The sequence below is a fragment of the Bubalus bubalis genome, chromosome 3 (assembly GCF_019923935.1).
Source record: "Bubalus bubalis isolate 160015118507 breed Murrah chromosome 3, NDDB_SH_1, whole genome shotgun sequence".
Classification (NCBI taxonomy): Eukaryota; Metazoa; Chordata; class Mammalia; order Artiodactyla; family Bovidae; genus Bubalus; species Bubalus bubalis.
The window spans coordinates 77,123,220-77,141,440 of record NC_059159.1 but is presented as its reverse complement, the minus strand read 5'-3'; the positions used below and the strand labels follow the sequence as shown (position 1 = coordinate 77,141,440).

The 18,221-nt window shown below is 38.4% G+C and overlaps 1 long non-coding RNA gene across 1 annotated transcript in view; it reads left to right on the top strand.

The window, feature by feature from the left end:
- Positions 1 to 17,832, top strand: part of LOC123332759 — a 91,840-nt gene extending 74,008 nt beyond the window's left edge. Inside the window, exon 4 of the long non-coding RNA XR_006549774.2 lies at positions 17,742 to 17,832. This is a non-coding gene — a long non-coding RNA (uncharacterized LOC123332759). The remainder of the gene's footprint in view (positions 1 to 17,741) is intronic.
- The last annotated feature ends 389 nt before the right edge of the window (positions 17,833 to 18,221 follow it).

Here is an 18,221-nt window from a genome sequence, read left to right as displayed (position 1 = left end):
TGGCCTAGTGGTTTTCCCTACTTTCTTCAATTTCAGCCTGAATTTGGCAATAAGGAGTTCATGATCTTAGCCACAGTCAGCTCCCAGTCTTGTTTTTGCTGACTGTATAGAGCTTCTCCATGTTTGGCTGCAAAGAATATAATCAATCTGATTTCGTTGTTGACCATCTGGTGATGTCCATGTGTAGAGTCTTCTCTTTTGTTGTTGGAAGAGGGTGTTTGCTATGACCAGTGCTTTCTCTTGGAAAAACTCTATTAGCCTTTGGACTCCTCTTTTCTGTACTCCAAGGCCAAATTTGCCTGTTACTCCAGGTGTTTCTTGAGTTCCTACTTTTGTATTCCTGTCCCCTGTAAATAAAAGGATATCTTTTTTGGAAGATGTCCTTAATTCTAGAAGGTCTTGTAGGTCTTTGAAGAACCGTTCAACTTCAGCTTCTTCAGCTTTATTGGTCGGGGCATAGACTTGGATTACTGTGATATTGAATGGTTTGCCTTGGAAATGAGCAGAGATCATTCTGTTGTTTTTGAGACTGCATCCAAGTACCGCATTTGAAACTCTTTCACTGACTATGATGGCTACTCCTTTTCTTCTAAGGGATACTTGCCCACTGTAGTAGACATAATGGTCATCTGAGTTAAATTCACTCCGTAGGTAGAATTAAAAGCCAGAGATAACAGAGCTAAAGGTCAGCAGTTTAAAAAGGAGGTGTAGTGTCAGAAAGGGTTAAAACTGGGCTTTTCAGGGGAGAAAGTATCACAGAGTATTTCATGAAATGTCCCTTTGCCATGGAATTGACTTGGGGAACCTTAAACTGATGCAAAGAAGTTTCAAACACTCCCCATATTTTAAAGAATTCCCAGGATAGGAGTCTGACACCTTTCTAGTTAGTCATGGTCCAGTAAATTCTACTAGTCAACTATCCATTCTTTTCCTCTATTCCATTTACATAGAAATACTACAGGAAAGGTGGCTATTTCAAAGAACACTGTTGAAGTCCTATATGAGACCCTAGAAGCGAGAGATAGAGCTTGTGCTGCCCTTTCCTGTTGAAGATTAGGTGTATGTCCCTCATCCACAATCTCAGGGATGTGGTTCAGAGAGGATAATTTGTAGAGACAGAAGAGGATCCTGGCATTTTACTTCCCTTTCAGAAGTGTTCTTATGAAGTGGTTTGCTGATACGACATCTGTGCCTTTTTTTTTTTTTTTTACAATTTTTTTTTCATCACCTAAATTATTTATTTATGTTTGTAATTTTAAACTTTAAACATTTTATTTTGTCTTGGGAGATATAGCCAATTAACAACACTGTGGTACTGTCTGGTGAATAGCGAAGGTGACTCAATCAACCATATACATGTATCCATTCTCCCCCAAACTTCCCTCCCATTCAGGTTGGACATCTGTGCCTTTTTGAATACAGCAATAAGATAATTGTGGACAGGCAGGAGGAAAATCCTGGGAGGAGAGACAACAGATATGTAGCAGTCAGCTCCCACCCCTTGTGGTGTAGCAAGAATGTGTCGATTTTTGTGGGTCTGCTGAGCATTTGAAGGAGGTGAGCTTGAGCTGCTCTGTAGGGACCACACTTAAGAAGGTTATTCTCTGTGTGAATGATTCTACTAACAGAGGCTCTAAGATTCTACTAAGCTGGGGCAGAGAGCAGAAAGGAATTAAACTGAAATCAGATATCTCTTATCAGCATGGGCAGGAATTGAGGATATCTCTAATAAAGTCTATCAAGGAACCCACAAGTACCTAATTCACATTTGCAATAAAGAGAACACTGAGCTACGGTAAATACTGCGTGAAAGAAAAGCCAACAGCCAAAGGGGCTCCAAATGCAGTCTGAGAACAGAGATACAGTGCCTCTCAAACTTCCTTTCCAGGATTCTGTAGGAGAGATAAACAGTAAATGCTGTTATCAGACCAAAGGGTAAAACGAATCCAAAGAGCTTGTACTTAAAATTGACTGGAAGTGGGGAGCCGTCCAAAATGTAGTTATTAGCAGTCCTCCAAGAAATAGATTGGACTTCCTTCGTGGTGTGATGGTAAAGAATCTGCCTGCTGGTAGGAGACTTGGGTTCGATCCTTGGGTCAGGAAGACTCCCTGGAGAAGGAAATGGCAACCCACTCCAGTATATTGCCATATACTTCCCTGGAGAATCCCATGGACAGAGGAGCCTAGTCCATGAGGTCACAGAGTTGGACACAACTTGGTAACTAATCAGCAACAAAGAAGTAGATATCAAGGTGATTAAACGAGCAAGGATTTAAAAAAAATGATTGGAGTATAGTTTATTTATAATATTGTGTTAGTTTCAGGTATATAAAAAGGTGAATCATATGAATACACTTATCAACCTCCTTTTATTAAGATTCTTTTCTTATATACATCATTACAGAGTATTGAGTAGAGTTCCCTGTGCTACACAGTTGGTCCTTATTAGTTATCTATTTTATATATAGTAATGTGTATATTTCCATCCTAAACTCCTGATTGATGCCTCCCCGCAAGCAAGGATTTTTATTATGGAAATCAACTGTGAGAGAAAATGGGGAAGAAGCCTGGGGAATCTGGAGAAGCAGGTGTCAGATGACAAGGCAGCCCTGACTCTGAGTGAAGGGGAAGATAGGGTGGGTGGAAATGTTATAATCAGCTATGTGGTCTCTGAAAGATTCAGTAGGGTACTTGGGAACTTGCTAGCCAAAGTTGCCTATCAGAGGAATTCCATGTCTTCCAGGAATAGACTCGTTATGTATCCCTGCAGTCTCTGTCGTTTGCTGGCAGCATCCCACGAAAATCATGACCTAGGAATAAAGATGATAGGTTTCAGAGCACATGGCCTGGGTTTTCCCTGTTGTTGGCGGTCTACCAAAAAATACTTCCAAGGCCACTTTAGTAGTTTAGAGAAAGTAGAGTTTGACTGAGCATGGGTAAAGGAAATGCTGGGAAAAGCTTGAAGCTTGAACTCCATGAGTTGCAGAATAAAGTAATTATATAAGCTGATGAGTAGCTTGGGAGAAAAGCAGAGGCAGATAATTCAGGGTTCAGGACATGACTGAGGCAGTTTTGTGCTGGCCATCTAGGGCAGTGGTAGCTAGAACTTGGACACAGGGAGGAGAGAGAAAATCGGAGCCTTTAAAATGAGACAAAATGCTAGAACCATCAGTTTAACAGTTTAAACTAGTTCTCAAAGAAATAATCTTGTTGCTCTGGTTTTCTTCATGTATGTATTTACCTTGTCTCAAGTATTATTCTATCTTGTTTTATTTTTTCCCGAGGTTACTAATTCTGTAAAAGAGATACGATTAATCTCTTGGGATTAAACACTATGAGGTACCATTTCACGCCAGTCAGAATGTCTGAGATCCAAAAGTCTACAAGCAATAAATGCTGGAGAGGGTGTGGAGAAAAGAGAACCCTCTTACACTGTTGGTGGGAATGCAAACTAGTACAGCCACTATGGAGAACAGTGTGGAGATTCCTTAAAAAACTGGAAATAGAACTGCCTTATGATCCAGCAATCCCACTGCTGGGCATACATACTGAGGAAACCAGAATTGAAAGAGACACGTGTACCCCAATGTTCATCGCAGCACTGTTTCTAATAGCCAGGACATGGAAGCAACCTAGATGTCCATCAACAGATGAATGGATAAGAAAGCTGTGGTACACACAATGGAGTATTACTCAGCCATTAAAAAGAATACATTTGAATCAGTTCTAATGAGGTGGATGAAACTGGAGCCTATTATACAGAGTGAAGTAAGCCAGAAAGAAAAACACCAATACAGTATACTAACTGCATATATATGGAATTTAGAAAGATGGTAATGATAACCCTGTATGAGAGACAGAAAAAGAGACACAGATGTATAGAACAGTCTTTTGGACTCTTTGGGGGGTGGGGGGGATGATTTGGGGGAATGGCATGGAAACATGTATAATATCATATATGGAACTAGTTGCCAGTCCAGGTTTGATGCACGATACTGGATGCTTGGGGCTGGTGCACTGGGACGACCCAGAGGGATGGTATGGGGAGGGAGGAGGGAGGAGGGTTCAGGATGGGGAACACGTGTATACCTGTGGCGGATTCATTTCGATATTTGGTAAAACCAATACAATATTGTAAAGTTTAAAAATAAAATAAAATAAAAATAAAAACTCTCAAAACTGCTGATTCAAAAAATAAACTTCTATTGTGTACATTATGATTTTCAAAAGCAGGTAAAATGTGAAAGTGAGCTTGATATATCTCTCACTATCTTCAACATTTTTTTTTTTTTTGTCATCAATGTCCTTTTCCTGTTTCACTCCCCGTGGATAATTTTGAAGCTCAACCAAGTCATCACATATAACTTTACTGTGGTTAAGCTCTAGTTGCTCTTCTAAAATGACACGTAGGCTTTCTTTAGATCTCTTACTACATGAAATTTGATTTACGACTTGTTTCATGGTGACTCAGAACTTACAAAGATAGTACAGATTGTTGGCACTCTGAAATTTGATTTACTTTTGAATGATTAATTGATTTCAAGGGCATGCATTAATTGGGTGCTTTGAGGAAGGGAATTTTAAATATAGAGTAAAAGCCTAAGAGTTATATGGCTCAGACGGTAAAGAATCTGCCTGCAATGCAGGAGATCTGGTTTCAATTCCTGGGTCAGGAAGATCCCCTGGAGAAAGGAATGGCAACCCACTCTAGTATTCTTGCCTGGAGAATCCCATGGACAGAGGAGACTGGCGAGCTATAGTCCTTGAGGTCTCAAAATAGCCGGACACAACTATGTGACTGACACTAATCTGCGGTCTGCCATGGGATTAGTCTGAATTCCATCTATAACACTTTCTACCTAAATATATAAAGCTCTCCACTGACTCCTTATATCTTTATCTGTGTAATAAAGATATCATTTACCAATTAAGTTGGTTACAGACATTAAATATATTATGTAAGCAATGTGTTTTGAATGATAAGTGGCACAATACGTGGTAGCTAATGCTACTATTTGTGCTGCAGTGCACTTCAGTAACGATGTGAGACACAGGGAGAGAGAGGAGGAACTCTTCATGAGAAATTGATTAGGTCGAAATGAGATTTTCCCAGAAAAAAGGAGTGATGCCAGAATTACAGTCTAGCAGCCTGGGTGGCAATAATCTTTCAGTGGTGCTCAGAGCTCTCTACATTTACCTTCCCAAGCTTCTTTCCCAAGCAATATTTTCTACTTTTATAGCTGATGCCCATCAGCTATCCAGTCTAAGATATTTATGATTTAGCAGGTTATCTCAAGTTTCACAGAGAACATGTAAAGTACGTTCAGCTATCAAATCCAAGCTGCTTCTTTTGCAGAAATTGACAAGCTGATTCTAAAATTCATTATGGAAATGCAAGAAATATAGAATAGCTAAAACAGTCTTTAAAAAGAACAAAATTGGAGGATTCACACATTTAGACATACTACAGTTCAATGAAATACTATTTAGTGTCCAGAAATAATCCTTTACATTTTGTGCCAATTTACTGTGAACAAAGGTACCAGGATAATTTGATTGGAGAGGAATAATCTTTTTGACAAATGGAACTGGCACGGACATGCAGTGCAAAAGAATGAAGTTGGAACTTTAATTCATGCCAATATACAAAAATTACTTCAAAGTAAATAAAAATACCTAAATATGAGTTTAAAATATTAAACTCTTAGAAGAAAATATATATGTGAATCTTCACCATCTTGGGCTAGGCATGGAACCTAATGCACAAACAGCCAAAGAAAAAATAGACACCTTGACATTATCAAAATTTACAACTTTTTTACCCTCAAAGGAGGGATACCATCAAGAAAGTGGAAAGATGTGTGTTCTCTATGTCTGCATCTGTATTCCTGCCCTGAAACTAGGTTCATCTGTATCATTTTTATAGATTCTAAATATCTGTGTTAATATATGATCTTTGTTTTTCTGACTCACTTCACTCTGTATGACAGACGTTAAGTCTATTTACATCAAATGACCCAATTTCATTCCTTTTCATGGCTGAGTAATATTCCATTGTGCACACGTACCACTTCTTCTTTATCCATTCATCTATCGATGGACACTTAGGTTGCTTCCTTGTCCTGGCTATTGTAAATAGTGCTTCAATGAACATTGGATACATGTGTCCTTTTGAATTATGGTTTTCTCAGTGTAGATGCCCAGTAACAGGATTGCTGCATCATATGGTAGTTCTATGTTTAGTTTTTTAAGAAACCTCCAGACTGATCTCCACAGTGGCCATCTCAATTTACATTCCCACTAACAGTGCAAGAGGGTTCCCTTTTCTCCACACCCTCTCCAGCATTTATTGTTTGTAGGGTTTTTTTTTTTTTTTTTTTTTTTTGATGATAGCCATTCTGACTGGTGTGAGGCGATTCCTCATTGTAATTTTGATTTTTAATCCTCTAATAATTAGAGAATAGATGTGTGTACACAGTGGGGAAAGAGGAAGGTGGGAAAATTAGGAGAGTAGCATATGTGTGTGTGTTAAATAGGTAGCTAGTGGGAATCTGCAGTATAGCCCAGGAAGCTCAACTCAAAGCTCTGTGATGACCTAGATGGGTGGGATGGAAGGGAGGTGGGAGGGAGGGCCCAGGGGATATATGTGTGCATACAGCTGATTCACTTCATGGCACAGCAGAAGCTAACACAACATGGTAAAGCAATTACACTCCAGTGAAAAAAGAAAGTGGGAAGACAACTCACTGAATGAGAGAAAATATTTGCAAGTCATATATCTATCTGGTAATGGATTTATATCTATAAAAAAAAGAACTCTTGTAACTCCATAAAAAAATAAAATAACCCAACTAAAAATAGGCAATTGATTTCAATAGATATTTCTCCAAAGAAGAAATAAAAATGGTCAATAAGCACAGCAAAGGATACTCAATACCATTAATCATTAGGAATGAAAATCAAAACCTCAATGAGATGCCACTTTCACTAAGATGGCCACAGTGAAAAAGACAATTGGTGTTTGGGAGGATGTGAAGAAATTGGAACCTTCCTGCATTGTTGATGGGAATGTAAAGTGGTGCAGAGGCTTTGGAAAACAGGTTGGCAGTTTCTCCAAGTGTTAAATATAATGTTACCATATGGCCTAGCAATTCTTTTTCTGGATATATTCCTTGGAGGATTGAAAATGTATGTTCACATAAAAGTTTGTAAGTGAATGTTCATAACCTCAGTATTCATAAAGAGAAACAAGGTAAATATACACCAACTGAAGAATGGATTTTAAAGGGTAGAATTCCCTACAATGGAGTGTTACTCAGCCATACATAAAAAGGAAAGAAGTGCAGGTACGTGCAACAGCATGGGTTACTTATGAAAATATTATGCTAAGTGAATAAATTTAGTCATAAAAGACCTCGACTGTGTGCTTACATTTAAATAGAAGGTCCAGAATAGGCAGTTTAGAGACATCCAGTAGATTACTGTTTGCTTCGGGCTTAAGGTGGTGTGAGGTTTTGGGAACAACTGCTGGTGGGTATAGAGTTTCTTTTTGGGATGATGAGAATGTTGTAAAATTAGATTGCAATTATGATTTCACAGATATGGGAATGTGCTAAGCATCATTGAGTTGTTAGCTTTAAATGCGTGAATTTTTGGCGTGTGAATTGTATCTTAATAAGTTTGTTGAAAAGCGTAATATTCAAAGGATTCCATAGAAATCTGAATGGAGACATTAAACTCTAGTATTTCTAAGTGGTATGGAATATGAGAAAAACAGAAATCTAAGGGATTTGGGAAATATATAATAGGTTGATTAAGTTTATGATTTGATTCCTTTGATAGGACTGCCTTATTTGAATAACATAAATTATTCCTGTTTATGGCAACTGGTTAGATTCCATAGATCAAAAAGCACAAGTTGGCTTGGTCTCTGGAGGAATTTGCTGAGCAGACAAAGCTCTGTTAGCCTGGGCAGTGAGAAGTACCAGGTTGTTTGGAAATCAATTTGATGAGGAAAAGAATTTAACATTCTTCAAAAAGCCCCTTCTCCTTCTCTAACTGACTAAGAAGGAGAAGAGGGCAACAGAGGATGAGATAACTGGATGGCATCTCCGATTCAATGCACATGAACTTGGGCAAATTCCAGGAGACGGTGAGAGACAGGGAGGCTTGGCGTCCTGCCGTCCATGGTGTCGCAGAGTCGGAGAGGACTTGGTGACTGAACAACAACAGAAATCCTCTAGCGGGTGGGATCAATTAACTTTTTCTTTAGGTAGCTAGATATTAAATACTTTAGGTTTGTAGATAATATAATCATTGTCAAAACTATTCAGCTGCCTTTTTTTATCAGAAAGCAGCCATGGACCATACCTATATGAATGAGAGTGGATGTGTTCCATTGAGATTTTATTGGTAAAAGGGTGATGACTGAATTGGGCCTAAACACCATAGCTTGCCATTTCGCTTTAGGGGAAAACTCATGTTACAGAGGAGATCTGGAATGAACAATTGTCTAGATCCAATTCCCAGATCTTCTAGGGTGCATAGAAAGACACAGAAACTTGGATCTGATAGCTAATATAACAACACACGTGACTCATTATGAAGACATCTAGACCTATGGGGGACTTGGAATTCCCAGACCAGCCTAACACGTGAGTACAGAGCAGGGGAAGCAGCTCAGCCTATTGCTCCATGTATACTCTGATGAAAGGTGCAGTAGTTGTATAAAAGGTGTGTGTGCTCAGTCGCTTCTGTCATATCCCACTCTTTCCAACTCCATGGACTGTAGCCTGCTGGGCTCCTCTGTCCATGGAACTCTCCAGGCAAGAATACTGGAGTGGGTAGCTATGCCCTCCTCCATGGGATCTTTCTGACCCAGGCATAAAATTAGTTAATATTTTTATTGTTTTAATTCTAATGCTTCAATAGAAAGAAAATATCAGGCCTTGGTAAAAATTTGAGGATTTCCTCAAGATGGACTTATATCTTAGCTGACCATAAATATCCCAGTATAACAAATGGTTTTATGGAAAGTTAAGCCTAAAGTCTCATATGACTTTTGAAACCATAACAGTCTTATCCTGTGGGATCTTTGCATGTTTTCTGGAAGCAAATGCAAATAATCAAGTAATAGAAAGACACTAAGAAGACACTGAAAGTGTCAGCCAGATAAAAATCTTATGGGAATTTAAAGCAAGAATAGTGTCAACAGAGCTTAGGTTTGTTCTCAAGTGTTTCTCTGAAGGGCCTGTGGCAGAAAGAACATTTTGGAATCAGGGCTTCTAGGGGACTGTTATTAGAACTACATACTAGTGGAGATTCATTCTAATGACTCCAGGGAATTCTGCTCTGTCATCTCTCCCTTCCCCCTCATTACATTTCCCCACTGTTTATCATTTATTACTGATGCTGTGTGGCAGTTTCATTTGCAAAGTTCCATGCTCAAGGGAACCTATGTCACATGGGGTCTCTGTGAATAGACAGAGTAGTCTGTGAGTAGAGGGAGGGCAGGATGAAGGTGTCTGGGGCCACATTTGGGATACCTGATGACCTTGGTGATAGATATATACGCTTGTTGATGGGAGACCCTCTTGCTTCCCAGCCCAGACCTGCCTTTAACATCACTAATTTTCATTTAGATAATTCAGTCCCATTACTAAATGAGTCTAATGTTTTTATTGTGTGAGAAATGAGAAGCATAAAACTGAGGATTACACGTTTAAAGTGGGTAGCTAGCTTTGGAATCAAGCTACTGAGGATAAAAAATGTGAAGCTGTCCTTTATTACACAGAGACTTTAAGTGAGAGAAAGGGGGTTGGAGAGAGACTGATGTTGATCCTTCAATTCCCAACATATACAAATATGCTGCTGACTGCAACATCATCCGTCCCCTTTGTCCCTTTTTCTTTTAATTTTTTTTCAGGATGGCTTGTATCTCTGGGCTGCTAAATTTTTTCCTCCACCAATGCTTTTTTTTTTTTTTTTTTGTCTCTTTTCTGTCTGTGACTCTTCTCTCTTTCCCCTTTCGTGTTGACCTTATAAGCTCCTGGTGGTCTCAAGTGACTTTTCTACAGTGCCCCAATCAACCTCACGGGGGCTAGTCTTGGTCCAGGAGAGAAGTGGTTTCAGTATTTTGATTTGGGAGGCTGCTTGTAGGATGTTCATAAGCAGTGACACTCATACAATGCCCAGACACATCAGCCATGAGATTTACCACGTCCTATGAGTTGATAAGCTTCCCAGGTGGCTCAGTGGTAAAGAATCCACCTGCCAGTGTAGGAGCTACAGGACACATGGGTTTGATCCCTGGGTTGGGAAGATCCCCTGGAGAAAGAAATGGCAACCCACTCCAGTATTCTTGCCTTGAGAATTACATAGTCAGAGGAGCCTGGGCAGGCTACAGTCCATGGGTTGCAAAGAAGTTAGACGTGGGTAAGCGACTGAACACATACAAATATTAATCCAATGAGAAGTACCTGTGGATTTGATTAAAAAAAAATTAAACATCACTAGGCAATCAGTGGCATCATTTCTTCGTTCTGTTAGTGCTTTTATTGATATGTTTAGTAACAGTCTTCATGTTCAAGGTGAACCAAGAAAGCATGATGACTGGCTTTGCTGGAGAGAACTGCATAGCAAGTAGGTGTGAGAAAAGAAGGGGAGATTAAGTGAGCAGAGTTTGAGTGATCTTCCGAGTGTCTTGGGAGGTCAGAGACTAGTCTCTAATCTTCCATGAACACTCTCCCTGTGTTCCTCCTGTAATTACTCCAAGATGCTTCCAAGTAATAACTTCAGTCTTAACACTTCATTTTTATTCCCATGATACCTTGAACCTAAAAACTTACAGGGTTGAGAATATTTCAGAAATCATCATGCAAGTAGGAAATGTGTTGGGGTGAGAATCCTCAAATTTTGAGAAAAGAAAAATTGGAGGAAGATAACTTGTAGACTTGAGGAAGGCTAAACATTTTAGGATTATAAAGGAAACTGACTGACAGTTCTAAAATATCCTAGAATTATAAAGAGAAAAATATAGTTTTGCTTTCTCAGAAATGCTTCCCATGACCAACCTTTACCAGTAAGTCCCACTCTTCCTTCTGCCTTTGTTACTTTCTGTTGCATCAGCTTATGGTTTCCTCGTCACACTTGCCATAATCAGAAATCATTTTGTTCATTTTTGTTTTTATTTATCATGTATTTCTGCTTCCAGAATTAAAGCTCCATGGTGAAGAAATCTGCCTAGTTTAGATAAACAAACTTGGCAAGTGATATAACATCTCTAAGCTATAGTTTCCTAAAGGATGAAATAGGGATTATAAGACATACCTCAAAGATTTCTTGTAAAAATTAAATTAAATGAGATAATACTGTTGACCCTTGAACAATAAGGGTTTGAACTTTGTGGCTTCACCTACAAATGGATTAAAAAAAAAATACTGCTCCAATACTGTATCTCATGGGAGGTTGATTGAATCTGCTGATGCAGAACCACAGATAGAGACAGACTGTAAAGTTACATCTGGATTTTCCACTGCATGGGGAGTTGCCATATTTAACCCCTTGTGTCCGTCAAGGGTCAACTATACATGAAAAGCAGTTATCAAAGTGACTGAAATTCAAGAAGCATTTAATGAAAGGAAGATGTTATTTCTTCTGTCATTGTCATCATCCCAGAGCCTGTTCTTTGTCTAACACTATGATGGCAGATGTAAAGAAAACAGCAACTTATAGGAGAGAGAGAGGCTGGAGACAGAGGAAGAAAGAGAGAGGAAAATGCTATCAGTTAATTTTGATCCGCAATAAAATAATCACTCCAAAACTTAGTCCAGTAAGTCCCATACATACAAACGAGTTCCATTCAGAAAGCAAGTTCTCAAGTCCAATTTGCTTATAAGTCCGACTAAGTTAGTCCAGCACCCAGCTAACACAATTGGCTATATAGTACTATACTGTAAGAGATTTATAACAATTTTCACACAAATAGCACATAAAAAACAAAAACATTTTTAGTCTAAGAGTACAGTAGCTTGAAAAGCACAGTACAACAGCTGTCGTTAATGGGCCGGCATCGAGCGAACAGGCAAGAAGAGTTCCTGACTGGAGGAGGGAGAAGGGGTAGGAGGTCATAGAGCTAAAGGATTGGCAGCAGTAGAAAACAGTTATTGTTTAGTCACTAAGTTGTATCCAACTCTTTTGTGACCCCACGGACTAGAGCCCTCCAAGGCTCCTTCATTCATGGGATTTTCCAGGCAAGAATACGAGAGTGGGTTGCCATTTCCTTCTCCAAGGGCTCTTCCTGACCCAAGGGATCAAACCCATGTCTCCTGCATTGGCAGGCAGATTCTTTGCCACTGAGCCACCTGGAAAGCCCAGGAAGTGGATGGCAAGCTGCACTTTCACTCACACCTTTTTACCTGATTAGACCTGCGAACACAAATCTGCATCTTTGAAAGTTTGCAACTTGAAGCTTCCTAACGTAGGGGCCTTTCTGTATTCTAAAACCATCATTTGTTATGCTTAGTAATGGTATTTCTGAGGGTCAGAAATTAGTGTTGAATTTAATAGGACAACTTTCTTTGTTCCACCATCTCTGGGACCTTGGCTGGGCAGACTTGAAGGCTTGAGGTGATTCAACATCTTGGAGCTAGAATAACCTGGAGGTGATTCCTTCCTCATCTGGTCTACGTGCTGTTCGTTAGCTGGGACATAGGTTGGTTGTGGGTCAGAGCACCCCCACTTTGATCTGCATGTATTCTCTCTCTGTGGGCTCATCTGAGTCTCCTCACAGTGTGACAGTGTGGTTTACCAATCAGAAGTTCCAAGAGAGCAAGGCAGAAGTATATGAACGGTAATCCTTTATTCTCAGAAGTGATAAAATGTCATTCCTCTCTCTTAAAACATACACAAAAGTTCACCCCAGATCAAGGAGAGGGGACCTGGGATATCCCTACTATTATCCCTACTACCTGGGATAATTTTCAGCGTTACATTGAAAGTATGTGGGATGCAGTATTTTGTGTCTCTCTTTGGAAGATAAGATTGACTTCAGAAACCATTGTATATAGTTTAGCCTGACAAGGTTGAGAAGAAAGCAGAAAGAGGGCTGTTCAACCACAACCGGCCCCTCCCACTGACATGCATGTGCTAATTTCTCTATCAGGAATGACAGTCTCTTCCATTTTTATTATATTCTCTCATTTGTTTTCTCTGTCTCTAAATTTTTCAAGTTGGGTATATGGAAATATCATTATGTTAAAAAAAAAAAAAGGACTACAGAGGAAGAACAAATTAGAGAAGTGATTAAAATATTGTGATCCTATTTTAAGTAACTAGGGGTATTTAGAGAGGGGCATGTTTTGTAGATAGTGCAAATTCAGAGATTTTTTGACAAAATTATTTTAGGATTCTGAGACTCTGTTTGTGAATGTTGGTGTAGGAGACCGTTAAGAAGTGATTAACGTAACATGAATAAGTTAAGTGTTGTCTCGTTCTCCAGGTAGGAAGAGATTTTATTAAAAATAGTTGTAGTGAGCCTGTCCAGTCAGAAACATCTGGAAAGTAGATAATTGAACTTAATCACATTTCTCTGAATATTTTATGCAAGAAACAAGCAAGGAGGAAAGACAGAGAGGAAAGTGGCCCATGAATGAGTGTCCTTGGAATAAGATTGAAAGCATTTTAAGGTTTTTGTCTTGTGAAACATAGGGAAAAAATTGAGCATAAGCCTGTGATTTTCCTCTTCCCTCCTCTCTTTTTGTGGACCATTTGTGGTTTGTTATTTCTCCCTCTTTCTAGGTGTATCTTCTCTTATTCTTTTAAAGGGGACTTTTCAGATGGCCCTCCATGTATTCCACTTCCTTGGTGAAACATGTCACAGGAGCATTTATCAGGAAGGCCACTTCATCACTTTGGAGTGAAGGGAGGAGCAGTGTCTTAGAGGCAGCAATTGTTGTAGAGGAATAGAGAGGAACACTTTTGTTCTGTAAACTGGGCAATGTGAAGTTATCACTGCTAGTCTTTGGTTGACTGGTTTCCATCTACAGTCATGAGATAGAGCATTGTTAGTGCTTACGGAAATAAGGTATTTTTGGACATAAAGCATAAACTAGATTGGTAGTTTAACTAAGGCTGAAGATAACTGAAATCTGTTAAGAATAACAAAGCACATAAACCAATTTAGTTGAATGAAATTAAGGCTAAATATATACTTAGCCCATATGTCATGTATTATTTTATTTTTTACTACATAACTAATGATGTTCTGGGTACTAAAATGGAAGAGAAAGAGTGATGGTACACATGAGAGAAATCTAGAGGAAAGAATATTGACTGGAAAAATGAATGATGTAAACATTGAGATCATTTACAATCATAAAAATATAAACCAACTAAATATTCAATAATATGCATATGTGCTAAATTGCTTCAGTCGTGTCTAACTCTGTGCAAACCTATGGACTGTAGTCTGCCAGGCTCCTCTGTCCAGGGATTCTCCAGGCAAGAATACTGGAGTGGGTTGCCCTGCCCTCCTCCAGGGGATCTTCCTAACCTGGGGGTTAAAACTGCGTCTCTTATGTCTCCTGCATGGCAGGTGAGTTCATTACCACTAGTGCCATCCCATTCAATAATAATAAGAATGTTAAAATAAAAGATTTCACACACTTGTATCTGCAGCCTTAAGGTAACATTAAATGATGTGGAAAATGATCACATTGTTTTATGGAAGATACAAATAAGAGTGTGCAGTATAATTCAAATTATACAAAGATATATGCCTTGATGAAGATTGTAAAGAAATATTTTTAAGTGTATTAAAATGTTGAATAGGTATCACTGGTTGGCAGAATATCAGGATATTTTAATGTTCATCTTTTCTCTTTTCCATATATTTCAAAATTCAAAAATACATTATTTTCTCATTAGTATTTAAGTAATGCTACCAAAATCACTGCAGATGGTGACTGCAGCCATGAAATTAAAAGATGCTTACTCCTTGGAAGGAAAGTTATGACCAACCTAGATAGTATAGTCAAAAGCAGAGACATTACTTTGCCAACAAAGGTTCGTCTAGTCAAGGCTATGGTTTTTCCTGTGGTCATGTATGGATGTGAGAGTTGGACTGTGAAGAAGGTTGAGTGCAGAAGAATTGATGCTTTTGAACTGTGGTGTTGGAGAAGACTCTTGAGAGTCCCTTGGACTGCAAGGAGATCCAACCAGTCCATTCTGAAGGAGATCAGCCCTGGGATTTCTTTGGAAGGAATGATGCTAAAGCTGAAACTCCAGTACTTTGGCCACCTAATGCGAAGAGTTGACTCATTGGAAAAGACTCTGATGCTGGGAGGGATTGGGGGCAGGAGGAGAAGGGGATGACAGAGGATGAGATGGCTGGATGGCATCACTGACTCGATGGATGTGAGTCTGGGTGAACTCCAGGAGTTGGTGATGGACAGGGAGGCCTGGTGTGCTGTGATTCATGGGATTGCAAAGAGTCGGACACGACTGAGCGACTGAACTGAACTGAACTGAACTAGTTATAAATGTGACAATGGTCCTATCTCATTGTAGGACTCTGAAAGAACCATGCTCTGAAGTCTCCTTAAAGACAAAACTAGGAATAATAGGAATAATGGGAGAGTGCTTTTTACCCACTCAATTGACTTACAGATTGAAGGCAAAAGGAGAAGGGGACAACAGAGGATGAGATGGTTAGATAGCATCACCAAGCCAATGGACATGAATTTGAGCAAATTCCAGGAGATAATGGAGGTCAGAAGAGCTAAATAGCATGCTACAGTCCATGGGGTCACAAAGAGTCAGACACGATTAGCGACTGAACAACAACGTTGCAAAGTTATTTTTAAAAACTGGAGCTCAAATGTTCAAAAATGGGAATGCTTTAGTGATTGATGAATTGTCCTTGGACAGGTTTGTGATTATAGTTCCTATAAATAATGCAAGCCTTCAGTTAAGAATTAGATTAACATAACCTTCCAGCCTTGAGCTATCTTGATTTTAAGTACGTGGCAAGTCTAGTTCTTCCTAGTGTTTGTAATCCAACTGGAAACTTGAAATAACCTTTAAAGTGTATGTAGAGTTTCCAAGTTATTTTTCATTGTAGATTGTAAAATGGGATATATTTATGGACTTTTTAAATGTCCCAGAAGATCACTAATAAATCCCAATAAGAACATTGCTGTTGAAGCATTTCCTCAAGTTAAGTGAGGTTGGGGAATACTGCACATGTCAAAAAAGGAGAGGTATTATTTGATTGTCTACATCATTTCCTACTACAGCCAGAATAATCTGAAAATATGCTTTGGACCAGACACATATTTTAAATGATTCAGCAAAACTTGGAAGAGGATATAGAAAAGAAGTATTTATTTTCTTGATTGTTTATTAATATTTTTTAGGGATATTTTTCTACCAGAATACACTATCATGCTAACTTGAATTGTAAGGCAGTACTACAGCTTACTACAGCTTGCAAAGAGTCAGACACGACTGAGCACACACACAATACAACTTCATTTCAGAACAATAATTTTTATTTTTTGTAATTGTAAAAGTAATTTTTTAAAAGCCTAGTGGATGTTGATGCTAAGTCTAGGCATCAATTTAATGCCTAGAGATTAATCAATTTTCTTAATATCCCTAAGAAAATTAAAAGGTTCTGTTCATATTTACTTATGATAAGATTGTTCCTATAAGAAATCCTAAGCATTTTTCAAAAATCAAAAATTCATAGAATTAATAATTGAACTTAGGCTAAAAAATCTCTGGTTAATATACAAAAACAAAACATACAAAACTAATGAACAAACAAAAATACTTATATATTTTTTTAGCCTACAGAATTTATCATTTCTTAGTGCAATTTACCAAAATAAACGCTTTTATTTTTTGCCTATCTAAAAAGTATTTATTTCACCTTTATAATTTAAAACACTTTTACAGCTTTTAGAATACAATACAATTTATACAAATAAAATTTACCCTATTTATGTGTAGTTCTGAGAGTTTTGACAAGTGCTGACAGTTCTGTAACCATTACCACGTTCAAGATACAGAACAATTCTTCACCCTCCAAAATTACCCTGTGCCCATCTGTAGTCACCTGTCCTGCCTCCCACAGTCTCTGGTAACCACTGATTTATTTTCTATTCTATTGCCTTGCCTTTTTAAAAAATGTCATATAAATTGAATCATGCAGCATGTGGCTTTTTAAGTCTGGCTTCTCTCATTTAGCATAACGCCTTTCAGATTTATTCATATTGCTATTAATACTTTGTTCCTCTTTATTGCAGAGAAATGCTGTTGTATGCCTGCATCACTGTTTATCCATTACCCAGTTGAGGGGCATACTAGTCGTTTACAATTTTTATGGGTTTTATTTGTACCCTCAGGGAAACAGGGGTTTGTTTATGTGATTTGATTTTTATTTCCATCCAGGAACTTAAGCCTTTTGTTCTCTGGAGAGCGACAAGAGAGGCAGGCTCAGGTGAAGTTTTGTGCTCCTCCAGCTGTAGTGTTCCCCTTCCAGAATCCTGCACCATAAGGGGGCTTTCTCAGATCTCCCTGTCCCGGCCCTGATCTTTCTCTTGAGCACTGGGTTAGGTCTGTGAAGATCCTGCAAATAATTGAGAATATCCCTTGTGTCTCGTTTTTAGGGTTTATATTTTCTAATCAGCTCACACTCCACCTTTAGCAATGTGGTAACTATTTACTTGAATTTTTAGATGTTTGTATGTTATCTGTCATCTGCCCCAGAAGACCGACCACTTATATCTTGTCTCTTCATAGCTGTACTTGTCATCCTTGGATTTTGGGTGAGTTGGTTGTCCTGTAACCATGAATCTAATGAGTTCAGGAAAAGCTGTGACATTTTAGATTATATAGTGAGTTGAATGCTGTGGTTGTTGTTATAGATGTGGGAGTAATGCTCTTTCTTGCTTGCTAACATCCTAAACAGAAGTTGGAAAGCACCTAACCTTTATATTTAAAAAAATTTTAACCAAGTGTATATTTTCTTTCAACACTTTAAAATATATCATTTGATTATCTTTGGCTTCCATTCTTTTAAAAGAAAAGTAAGATGTTCTTATGATTGTTCACCTATGTGTAATGTTTCTTTTTTTTTTTAATATATATATTTTAATGAAGTACAGTGGACTTCTAATGTTTCAGGTGCACATCAAGGTGGTTCAGTTATACAAATA